At 42.0% G+C, this 11554-nt stretch overlaps 1 non-coding gene across 1 annotated transcript; it reads left to right on the top strand.

Moving 5' to 3' along the window:
* The first annotated feature begins 720 nt into the window (after positions 1 to 720).
* LOC132648838 (small nucleolar RNA SNORA17) lies at positions 721 to 852 on the top strand. The gene has a single exon (XR_009587239.1). It is a non-coding gene; the product is annotated as a small nucleolar RNA SNORA17 (small nucleolar RNA).
* Positions 853 to 11554: the final 10702 nt, after the last annotated feature.

Below are 11554 nucleotides of genomic sequence, written 5' to 3'. Positions count from 1 at the left end.
ATGGGAACAGTCCAGGGTCCATGATCCGCCTAACCTTCTGGATCAGACACTATCACTGCTCTGTCCACTGTACAGTCAGGGCCTGGTGTGACCATGAACTTCCAGGGAGAAGTTTGGTGCCTTAGAGCTGCCGCACACAGTACCTTAAAGAGTGTATCTCCAAACCTGAAAACCTTATAACACTGGCCTTGGGAAATCCAACGTGCCAGTTATTCTATCTGCTTCTAGAAGTTGCAGAGTCCACGCTAAAGACCTCAGAGGTAGACCTTCCCCAACCCTACACCTAACTTCTCAATGGGCCCCCAAGAAGTCCTGACAGCCATAATCTCCAACACTCCCTTGAAGAGCCAGTTCTCTGACACTCCTTTAACAAAGGAAATTAGAAACAGTCCCTGGACAGAGAGGAAGTCAACTAGATTCTTTTATTTTTCCCTGCTTTTCAGTGGCCTAGGGGAAAGGGATAGAGGAGAAGAGGGAGGGAGGGTAGGACTGGGAGGAGCTGAGGGAGGGGCTTTCAATGGGGGATATATAATGAATAAATTATGAAAAAAATAAAAAAATTAAATTAAAAAAGAGTGTTTAATTCTGATTTTAAGTCTAATAGTTATTTTTTATGTTTATATTTTACACTGCTTTCATGAAATGTTCTGGTTTCCTTTGTGCTAGTGGACTCAATACTTACCGCTAAATCTGGGCTGTATTGATTAAGGTCAGCAATGTGCTGCCCGTAGAGGCATTGCAGGTGTGGCTGCTGTGTCACATGTGTGTCAGCAGGTGGCAGAGGGGAGAGAGTCTATGTCTACACTCGGTGTTCTGACCTATGAACATCTGAATGATTAGTAGTCTAACATTACCTGAAAAAGGGTAACTACGACAACTATCAGCCTGGCAGACGCAGATGGGCTTTCAGGACTGGGAGCAAGCTGGAAACTAGAAGAACCCCATCTGGGACTGTGGTGTGGATGAAGAAGAGATCCCTCCTTCCCCCTCGTCCCTCACCACCTGCAGCAAGCAGGAGACCTGGTCCTGGGGTCATGAGAACAGGAGAGCTGCCCCTGCCCCTCACCCGCGGAAGCATAGTAGAGCTTGTCCTTGGATGCGCAAGCTCCAAGGGAATGAACACAGAAGAGTTATTCCTGCTTCTTGTCTGCCGTGCAGTGGTGTGGATGAGGGAGAGAAACACTCTTTTCCCTCCCTCACGTCCCTCACCATCTATGGTGAGCAAGAGAGTTGGCCCTGGGGTCCAGGAGCGTAGGAGAACTGGCCATGTCCCTCACTGGCTTCCCCACTCAGGAAAGTGCGCCCACACCTCATCTGAGCAACTGAGTAGAGCTGGCCCTGATTGTGTGGGTTGCTGGTGAACGAGCCTGAGGGCAGGGGAGCTGGCAGGCTGGCCAGCTCAAATACCTCTCAGAACCAGATGCAGGGCTTTGAACTGGCCCACTGTGACGTCTCTCCCCGCCGATGAATTGCTGGAGTACACAAAGGAGCCAGGCCTACAAATCCTACAGAACCTCCATGACACATCTGAAAGGAGTCCAAGGGAGGTTCCAGTACTGATAGAGAAGCCAGAGGCCTCTACTGGACCAAGTCATTGCAATGAACATTTGCAAGCAAAGAAGTGTGAACAAAAGGGTATACTGTGGGGCACACTAAGACACACTACAGCTTCCACAACCAGATTTGTTTTCTCTGTTGGGGGTGAGGTTGCAAGGAAGGAGAGCGGGTATGAGGGGAGGGGGAGATGAGTGGGACTGGGGTACATGATGTGAAATTCACAAAGAACCAATAAAAAGGTTTTTGTTGTTGTTGTTGTTTTGTTTTTTAAAGATCAGCGACGTGAATGGCAGTTCTCGTAAAGCGATATGGTTCTAGTCATTTAATTTTGAGACTTAGTTCTTGCAGACATGCACTTTGCCTCAACGAATGTTGCTTTTACTACCATTGATATTATAAAATTACAGTGTAAGCCTGATATTTAATAAACACATATCTAGAATGCTTTATTAACTGCACTGCATGTACATTTAAGTTATGAGAAAAAAAATGGCATGCATAATAACGTGAAGAACTTCCGGAGTGGTCTCTATGAGCCACGATTTCCATATTAGTCCTTTTTTGGGGGAAAAACAAGTCTAGGTTGCATAGTTGAAATGCTTTCACTCTGAAGCTTCACATGCCAAGCTAAATCCGCTTGCTACTTCCCTGATCAGATCTCTGAGATCTATGAGGGACAGCAGGCGTTTTCAACTGGTCAGCCCCTTTGTAGAGTCAGACGCTCTTACCCTAAGCTGAAAGTTCATTTGTAGAAAATCAACCCCCCCCACCCCACGAGCTGTAGGCAGCTTTGTGTCAGCTAGACTTATGTGGGCACAATCTCCATTTCTCAGCTTGACAAATCATACCAGCAAACATACATCACTTTTGAGCTCCATGGGTAGCCATTCTTTGTTCCCTTTAGTCCCTTGAAAGTAGTAAATCACTCCAGTACAGCAAGCAGCCTGGCCAAAGGCCACAGTATAGCATTAGAAACGCAAAGGAAGGCCACGTCTGCTTCTTCTTTGATTGTCTAGTGAAGAATAAAGCAAAGCATCATAAAGTGACAGGGAGAAGAGACGGTAGATTTTTAAAGTCAGACAAAGGTAACTTTGAATGCTAGTAGCTCCAACCACTAGCTAGAAATCTTGCGTTGAAAGTATAGTTTCTGATCTGTGGCATGCAGATGTCAAGGCCTGCACTGTAGCAGACTATGACGAGTGTACTCTGTCAGTGAAGCAGCACCCATCATTGTTAATATCCTCATGTTCTGACTGAGAAAAATAAACAGACTTCTGTTACATAACAGAATACGAGAAAAAGAAAGCACGAAGCTAGATCCCACAGTCACACAAACAATCCTGTTAAACTCAGTGGGTTTCAAAAAAAGGACATGAATCTCAGAAAGGGATTTGCAGGGAGTCGGTGTGCAAGGAAGTTAGAGTGGGGGACTGTGGTAACTAGAAAGTGCTTCATATGTGCCTGTATGTACGAAACAAGAAACAAATCCAACTAAAGATTAAAAGAGGAAAGAAAAAGAAAATATACAGATACGAATGTAAAGGAGATAGACCTCACTGTCCACGGGATGTATCCAACAAGAATTCTGTGGCCATGTGTGTGGAAGTCTGTAATCCCTCCTGGAAACTCAAACACCACACTACTCAAGTGACACACACACACACACACACACACACACACACACATCAAAAAGGTTCTGTTCTTGCAAGCAACATAACAGTCCCATCACTGTATAAATCTCTGAGTTGATCAAATGAATACAACAGTAATGCTATACAAAAAAGAAATTGCTCTTTGCATGTAAGTGATGAAGGCTGCAATTGATAGCCAGGTGTAGTGGATTCAGGGCAGCAAACTGTTGCAACCCAACCAAGGTTGCATCCAATACCAGGGATCAAGCCCCAGATAAAAGGAGATACTGGAAAGCAGGGTGTTGCCATCTTGCTATTTAACCCCCATGTTTTTCATTTGTTCTAGAGATGATTTTAAGGCAACCTTCCTACTTGATTCTCAATAATTTTCTTCTTGAGGAGTGTGTCTGTAGGGTATTTATCATTATCTAGTGAGTCATGAGCTCAGTCTGCGAGGTAAGAATTTTAAAGAAAAAAGCTTGCAAGAATTAAAAGACAACCATGCCCTTCTTTGGTTCTTGGGACAACTGTACATACCCTCAAATATTTTTCTCAAATGCATGACTATAACCTCCATATATATACTCTGTGTATATGCTCTATAAATGCTTCTGAAATCTCTGTGAAGACTAAGAGCTCATTCTCTCAGCAAATTGACAGCATCGAGTATTTGTTGGAAGAGGATAACAATACTTTTTAGTCATCATAATGCATCGTTAACATGCATAGCATTTCCAGCTTTAGCCCCCAGCAAGGACTCATTATGAAACATATCTCACAATATATAAACAGCAGAAATGACACCACTAGGAAAAATAATGCTCATAGTCAGCAAGCAATAGATTAAATTATTTTCTGAGACACAGCTTCTGAAGTTTCACATTTTAAGTCCTTCTCCCAAGTGAAGTTACAAAAGCATAGATTTCACTACTCTGTAATCAGAGCTCCAGGCATAACTTGGTGGCAGAGCACTTTGCACAGTCTGACTCTCACTACCAAAAAGGAAGTGAAAGACAGACAGGAAACAAGAGAGAAAAAGGCAGAGAGGAAGAAATCACTACCTCTAACATCTCCAGTTTTCTCTGGAAAAATATGAATCATGGTTTCAAGAGATTTTCTTGATCTTTTTTGTCCAAGGAATCATGGCATTGACTCTGTCCTTTGTTGGGGGAAGGAGGACAATGAGATGGGAATGAGAAAGCCATCACATTGTCAAACTTGAAAATGAATCAGCTAGAGTAAAAACCATTCAGGTGGAATATTAGACAAATGGCAAAGGTTAGACAGCTATGTCAGATCTACAAAGCAAGCAGATTAGAGCTACAAGCTGTGGTTCCTGAAAAGCAGTGCCCGCTCATGTACATCATGAACAAACATGACCATGTGTTAATTACACGTAGAAAGAACTTGAGGCTGACTGCAAAGGGGCCGGTGTTGGGGTAGGAAATTGAATCATCTTTCAATCTTGTGTTGAAATTGGTTATCTGAAGGAAGGCATGAATAAAGCTTTTCCCCAGGCGTCAGTGGTCATAAACATTTTTACTAGATTTTTTGGAAAGTCTTTAAACAGCTGCATCACAAAACACATGCCAGTTTCCCTTTTCACATAAAGAACTAAGCACAATCCTGAAAGGCATTCATGACTCAGGGTTCAAACCTATCCCAGAAGTGGCTGTGCTATTAAATGCATATTCTGCAGTTGAAGCATATGAACAGTGTCCGGAAACTTTATCAGTTAAAACCCTAAAGCTGAACTACTCCAGACTTCCTAGGTCAGAAACCGTGGGGATGGAGGGGGCGGGGAAGAGGATCCAAATCTGTTATAAATTTGATAGCCAGTGTCCTAAGACTTCCAGTTAGAGCATAAAAAGTAAAGGTGTTCTATCTCTTATTTCCCTTTCTGAAATCATGAATAAAAACAAGGAGAGTTTACCTTGAATTGCACTAGCTTCCACAGTAGCAAATCCAAAACAGTGAGGAGTATACCGAGACTTGGTTTCAACTGAGCATAATAGATGCATGCCTTAACAGACCTCAGGCAGAGAATGGAATTCTACAAGGGAAGAGGACACTGCCCTAAGGTGACTGATCATTGATTCCTCGTTTGAAATGGCAAGTTGTGCAAAGTGGCAGTCAAGGTAGGGACAAGAGAGCAATGAAGGAGACACACACTATAGTTAAAACTAGTGAATGGGAAAACATGGGAAAGAGAGATGGCAGTACTAACTAGTTGCTGTTTTAAAGTTACAGTTCAAAATGGGTAGGGTACAATTAATAAGCATTTATTTCCCTAGCATTATTGTGCAAGGCAAATAAACTGATAAGCCCATCCATGAGGACAATAAACAAAACTGTCTCCTGACAGATATTTTAGAAAGGGCATTGAAGCACAAACACGACAAAGATTTCTGCTGCCCACACCTGCTGTTCTACCATTTTCTCAGACTGCTATTCGACCAATAGATATACCTAAAATGGTCTTGTTCATGGATGAGAGAAAGATCAGAGAGAAGTTGATGTAAGACAACATGTACACAACCATGAGATAAAACAAGTAATTTAAGTGACACACAAAACCACATGTAACAACTGCAGAAGGAATATACATTTGCCTCCAATACCTTTCACCGATTTTTCCACAATATTTTTATTATTTGAGAATTTCACATCATGAACCCTGAGCATACTCACTTCCCAGTTCTTCCTGGTCCACCCCCCACCCAAAAAAAGACAAAAAAGAAGGTCAGTTTGTGTTGTCCATATGTTTGCTAGAGCATGGTCAACTCTCTGTGGCCTGTCCCTTGAAGAAAACCGAGTCCCTCCCACCAGAAGTCATCAATTGTGAAGAGCTACACTTCAGAATCCTTATCACACTTTTTAAGAGCTTTTCTCAATGGCTTCCTGTCTAGGCTGTTACTTCTGGGGATAGCGTATGGGTTGTCACAGAAGCCGTCTATGTCTCTTTTCCTGAACTGTGAGACTGTAGTCATTGACATCATGGCAAAAGTAGATTCTTTATGCTTTACAGTCAGCAGGAGCACGGATCATGTGCTATCACTTGGTTTCTGGTGATAGCACAAGCCACAGATATCCAATGGCTTCCAGTGGCCTCTTCCACAGGCCTCTGCTACTGCACAGGCCACAGGCACTACCATAGCCCTTTATGGCAGCACCAACCAAGGACATCAACATGCTCTTAGTTGACAAAGCAGGCCACTCCTGCCAATTTAGCCCCCTGCAGCAGTTTGGCCCACAGATTTTCAACATGGCTTCAGGCTGCATTACCAACCATGGACATCAGCATGGCCTTTGGTGCTAACTAGGATCAGGGACATCAACACGGCACCAGGCTTCTGTAGGACCACAGACATCCACATTGAGTTTCTGACTTCAAGATGGCCTGAGGCAGCAGACCGCAGACACTAAAGTGTCCTCCAGGGGAAGGACGGATCAAAGAGGTTCTTCGAGGATGTCCAGTACAGGAAGTGAGCCACTCTTCATCTTGGACATACTTTCGTTGCTCAGAACCAGGATGATCATGCAGCTGGACAGAGCATCCAGGTGCTGAGTCTCTACCAGCTCTAGGCTGTTGCACATCACCCTGTCTGCCCTACAAGCAGCAGCATGTTCCACGGTGGACAGAGCCTGCTCTCACTCCTGTCACCGCCTCTCTCCACTGTGTACCCACTGCTCTGCTCAATCCTCCATCTTTCCCACCTTTCTATCGAGCACTCATTCATCACAGTGACATTGGAAACTGCAGTATGTCACATAATACATACAAACACATATATGCATACACATACATATGCATATACATCAGTGCCTGCGGTCCCACTGCTCATCAGGCATGGCTTCGGTGCTTGCAGCCTGCTGGCTGAGATGTGGCAGCAAAGGGTACAGATTCCTCATTCTCTGCCACTAGCTGCTCTGTTCCAGCATCTTTCTTTCCAACTTTGTGAGTCTACTTTTTAAAAGCATCTTCTCAAAAGACTTGCCTGGTTTTTCTTAGTTGTTCTGTAGTGTTGCGGGACCCGTGGACACCTTCTTTACTGCCAGGTCACCACTTGGAGCCCCTCCTAGGGTCGCTCAGACTCTTAGGAGCTCCATGGTGGTTGCCGGCGGCTGACACCATGTTTGTTGTTCTCCCTCAATGATATTTTTAAATAAGAGAAAATATAACCATTTGAAAAAACGTATTTAGGATAATAAAGAATGGTTCTAAAAACAAAAGGCGAGTCAATAGAAAGACATAATAGCAAACTCAGAACTCAGCAAGAAAACAACATAAATAAGTATAGTTCATTCAGAAATATATGCACTTGAGAAGCAGACATTGTTAAATGAATACTGTCAAAAGTTCAGACTTAGTTATGAAAATTATATTTAAGAATCTCAAGTAAAATGAACAGAACAAGAAATAAAGAATTAAAAATCATTACAGATAATTAAAGACAAATGAAAATGTATATGAAATGCATTCAAGATCTAATTTACACATTAAAACACATTAAAAGAGAAAACACATTAAAACTAGGTTATATTTGAAGAAACCATCTCAGGTCTTGTTAATGAAGACTAACTTCAAACCCAAAACAAAATATGTTCTTACATACAATATAGGATAAACATACTAAAATCCATGCACCTAAAGAAGCTAAGCAAGAAGGAAGACACTGGGTAAGATGATCAATCCTCACTCAGAAAGACACACAGGATAGACATTGGAAGAAAGAGAAAACAGGAAACAAGACCGGAGCCTACCACAGAGGGCTTCTTAAAGACTCTACCCAGCAGTGTATCAAAGCAGATGCTGAGACTCATAACCAAACTTTGGTCAGAGTGCAGGGAATCTTATGAAAGTAGGGGAGATAGTAAGACCTGGAGGGGACAGACGTTCCATGAGGAGAGCAACAGAACCAAAAAATCTGGGCACAGGGAATTTTTCTGAGACTGGTACTCCAACCAAAGACCATTCATGGATATAACCTAGAATCCCTGTACAGATGTAGCCCATAGAAGCTCAGTATCCAAGTGGGCTTCCTAGTAAGGAGAACAGGGACTGTCTATGACATGAACTCAATGGCTGGCTCTTTGATAACCTCCCCCTGAGGAGGGAGCAGCCTTGCCAGGCCACAGAGGAAGACAATGCAGCCAGTCCTGATGAGACATGCTAGACTAGGGTCAGATGGAAGGGGAGGAGGACCTCCTTTATCAGTGGACTTACAGAGGGGAATGGGAGGAGATGAGAGTGGAAGGCTGGGATTGGGAAGAAATGAGGGAGGGGGCTACAGCTGGGATACAAAGTGAATAAACTATAATTAATATAAAAAGAAATATTAAAAATTTTGTTAATTTATGAATGAACCTTTACAATGATGAAGCATAATAGTTTATAGTGAAGACCTAACTACCCTAGCTGTGAGAACCAAGTAAGATACCATAAAACACATAAAAATACAAAATCAAATGAAGTAGCTTTTAAAGACACATGGAAAATATTGGTTAAATGATAGTATAATAGCCACCAAAGAAAATCTCAGTAAATTTCACAGTGTGGAATAGAATTTTGTAAACACAATGTCATGATACTAGAAACATACTAAAAATTAAAGTTAACACACCAAGAATTGTAACATTTACAAACAACTTGACTCAAACAAGAAATCCAAATTAAAATAGTCAGACTAAGAGACTAGACTAGGGGCATAGGCTCTGGGCATTCTTAATTCTAATTCCCAGCCAAAAGGACTTGAGAGATGGCTCAGACATTAAGAGCACTGGATGCTCTTCCAGAAGGCTCAATTCCCAACACACATATGGTGGATTATAACCAATCATCTATAACTCTAGTTCCAGGGAATCCAATGTCCTCTTTTGGCCTCTGTAGGCACCAGGAACAAATGTGGTGCACAGACATGCATCTAGGAAAAATACTCATAAACATAGAAATAGATAGATAGATAGATAGATAGATGTTTTTATTAAGAAAATACTAAGGCAGTGAGTAAAAATTTTTCAAATATAAAATTATTTGTAAAAAATAACAAATGGTTTGTCTAACTTGAGGCCCAAGCCATGAGGGAAGGCCATGCCTAAAACTCCTTGGATGGCCAAGAACAAAAATCTGGTCAGCTCAGGGATCTAGGGTAGTGCTAAACACAACTTACTAAAAAAGAAGAAGAATCGACGAAATGTTTCCTAATGATATTCTGCTATATTCATAGATTGGTATCTAGCACAATCGTCATCACTGAAGCTTCCTCCAGCTGCTGATGGGAGAGAGTCAGACCCACATCCAAACACTAGGGGGCGCTCAGGGACACCCCCACCCCCATCCCCATGGGGGGAGCAGGGAAGGAAGGAATGTAGGAACAGGAGGGGTTGAAGACACCTCAAGAACACAGCTCGCAGAATCAACTAAGCAGAACCCATAGGGGCTCACAGAGACAATCAGGGAGGCTTATGGGTCTGACCTATGCCCTCTGCATCTATGTTATATTTGTGTAGCTTGGTGTTCTTGTTGGATTCCTAACAATGGGAGTGAAGAGTGTTTTTTACTCTTTTGCCTGCTCTTGGGATTTTTTTTTTCTCCTACTGGGTTGCCTCATCCAATCATGATATGAAACTATTCTTGTGCCTACTCTTTCTTTCTTTCTTTCTTTCTTTCTTTCTTTCTTTCTTTCTTTCTTTCTTCCTGTGACAGGCTTTCTCTGTGTAGCCTTGGCTGTCCTGGAGTGACTTTGTAAAGCAGGTTGACCTCAGTTCACAGAGATCTGCCTGCCTCTGCTGCCTGCCTGACTGCTGAGATTACAGGCGTGCACCACTATACCCAGATTTGTGCCTACTCTTATTGTAATTGGTCACACAGTGTTTGGTTGATATCCCTGGAAAGATTACTCTTTTCTGAAGGGAAACAGAGAAAGAATAGATCTGGGGGAGGAGGGAGGTGTCAGGTTGGGGGAGTGGAGGGAGGAGAAGCTGCAGTTAGGATGCATTGTATAAGAGAAGAATAAATAAAATGGAAAAATAATAGAAGATGTGAAAGATCTCATTTTAAAAAAAATTAACTCATTTTTATTTCTGTGTATAAGTGTTTTGCCTAGATGTATGTATGTGCATTGTGTGTATGCCTGGTGCTTGAGGAACTCAGAGCCTCTTCTGCTTCTAGATCCCCTGCAATTGGAGTTATGCACATCTATAAGTGCCATGTGGGTTCTGGGAGCCAAACTCAGGTCCTCTGCAAGATCAGCAAGTGCTCTTAACAGCTAAGCCATCTATCTCTCCAACCTCAAGATCCAATTTTTCATAGTGAGTTGATCAGCTGATATCTGACTAGCAGAAAAGAATCCGACAAATGCAAAGACTTATATCATAATATAGAAAAATAGTTAGGCACTAACATAGCCAAAGGAAGAAACAAGAAAGTGTTGCCTAAAATACAAAACAGCAGAAAGCTGACGATATATTTGAGATGGAAGGACAAAGACAGGGCTGATACTCTTGCCTAAAGTGAAACAAGGGCTGCCCTCACCAAGGGTGCTAGGGCGCAGACAGGGTTGCCTGTTAGAAGCTAATCTATTGTTGGAACTGAATGTGCTGAGTAGATGCAGCCAGAGTTGTTTCTCAGAAACAAAAGGGAAGATGTGTCCCAAGCTTCTGCTTGCTCTGATGGCCATTATATTTGCAGTTTTAGCCACCAGGCAAACTTAAATGAAAGCCAAGTAGCAAGGACACCTAAAATACAGTGTCTTTCCATGCCAGCTAGAGAGAAAGGGAACTGGTTGTGAACTGGGTAAAGAAGTATTAACATGGTAATAAAATGAGGAAATGAAAGAGTTAAAAGAGAGGGAAATAGTTTCATTTCCATATCACTTACAAGACTTTTATGAGAGAGAGAAAGAGAGAGATAGACATACATATCACAGATAGGACAGGAATGTTATACATAAATGACACATAATAAAAGATGAGGTTCACACTCATTTCATCTCATTTCATAATCCCAACTGCTCTCCATAGAGGTGACTACTATCACTTATTTTCCGATTACTTCTGAAAACTTGTCATGATTAAAAATGAATATATATGTTAAAGATACATTTATTTTATTGCGTGTGAATGTTTCTATTTACATATGTATGCATACCACATGCACACAGTGTCTCCTGACACAAGAATTCTGAAACTTCATCAGTAAAGATGAAATGGCTGGGATTGCCTTTGTCCTTCAAAACATAACCACAAAACATGAGATGAGCAGGCTTGTTGAATTTTAAAGAGCGGGATAGTTTTAAATGTCACTTTGTTTTTTTTGTTTGTTAAGAAATACAAAACCCATTGTGTAAATGTGCCATGGTTTCTTT

The sequence above is a fragment of the Meriones unguiculatus genome, chromosome 17 (assembly GCF_030254825.1).
Source record: "Meriones unguiculatus strain TT.TT164.6M chromosome 17, Bangor_MerUng_6.1, whole genome shotgun sequence".
Taxonomy (NCBI): Eukaryota; Metazoa; Chordata; class Mammalia; order Rodentia; family Muridae; genus Meriones; species Meriones unguiculatus.
Note: the sequence above shows the minus strand (reverse complement) of the source record. Positions and strands in the feature narration are given on the sequence as shown.